Source organism: Rhincodon typus, chromosome 2, assembly GCF_021869965.1.
Source record: "Rhincodon typus isolate 14 chromosome 2, sRhiTyp1.1, whole genome shotgun sequence".
NCBI lineage: Eukaryota > Metazoa > Chordata > Chondrichthyes > Orectolobiformes > Rhincodontidae > Rhincodon > Rhincodon typus.
In genome coordinates this window covers 149,228,735-149,229,907 of record NC_063333.1, presented here as the reverse complement: position 1 = coordinate 149,229,907, position 1,173 = coordinate 149,228,735, and the positions used below count along the sequence as shown (strand labels likewise).

At 40.2% G+C, this 1,173-nt stretch overlaps 1 protein-coding gene across 3 annotated transcripts in view; it reads right to left on the bottom strand.

Annotated features, from left to right (window-relative positions):
• LOC109927670 (cadherin-18-like) overlaps positions 1-1,173 on the bottom strand; it is a 578,296-nt gene that overhangs the window by 383,448 nt on the left and 193,675 nt on the right. The gene's annotated exons all lie outside the window — the stretch shown is intronic.

Genomic DNA, 1,173 nt, shown 5'->3' with positions numbered 1-1,173 from the left:
TGCTGCTTGGCCTGCTGTGTTCATCCAGCCCTGCACCTTGTTGTCTCACAAACAGAAATTAACTGGTTTGCTGCAATCCTGCACATCATTTATATATATATTTTTAATTGCTTTAAATAAACTAATCCATAGAATTAATCAATCTCCAATGGGTAATTCTTTATGAGATCATTATCATTAACATGATCTTCTCCCTCCTTGTTGCTCCGAACCTCCCTACAGCTGACAAACAGAAATTTATTTAGGATTCTAGGATTTTTATAAATGTTCATTTTTAGAAAAGTGATGCCTTGTCAGAGTTCCAAAACAGTGGGTGTGAATGTTACTCAGATTGAGGGGAGAGGATTTGATGAATTAAATTTTCCAACCCCACACAGAGAATTGACAGAATAGCTGTTGTGAACCAGGAAGAAGGCAGTCATGCTAAAATCTTGTCCTCACATGGGGTACATTCACAGCTGATTTATTCTCATTTTCATTCATCCTAAAACTGAGGAGTCAGTAAATGCTGGAATATTTTGCATATTTCAGTTTTAGATTTTGTTTCACAAATATATGCTCTGGTATTTCTTATATTCATGAGCCTGCTTGTATGCACTGTGACCAATGAGTTGCTAAATTTTCATTTGTGGAATTCTAATGGAGTTGACAAGTAGATTAATAACTCGACAAACTGCAATTTATAATTTTGTTTTCAAATGGGTATCATTATAAGTAGCAATTTTTTGTGTGTTTCTTGCCAGTATTTGGTTTCAAAATGCTAATTTTTGAGGAACTGTAAAAAACAGGAACAAGGTGCAAATTCTAACAGCAAATCCTGGCAGTTTAGTTAGCCAGCTGCAGATATGAAATGACAGCTTTTGTTCTCTGGAAATGACTGACATTTTGTCCAAAGGCAATATGTTCCGACAGGCTCCACAGCTCAGTTCAGGGGACAGACCATGGCTAGTCTTCCCGTCATAGGGAGTGAATTAGCAGTTTTACTGGAGTGGCCTCTATCTTTACTATTTCCATGCCCAACTTCCCGTAAGGACAGCGGGCAGTGCTCTGGTGCTGCTCAGTCTGTCTGAGGGCTGGTCACTCTTGGGTCTTGACAGCTCCATTGGGAGAGAGGTGGGAATGGCTCAGGCAGGTCGAGTGGCAGTGTGTGGGCAGGGCTGAGGCAGGTCGAGG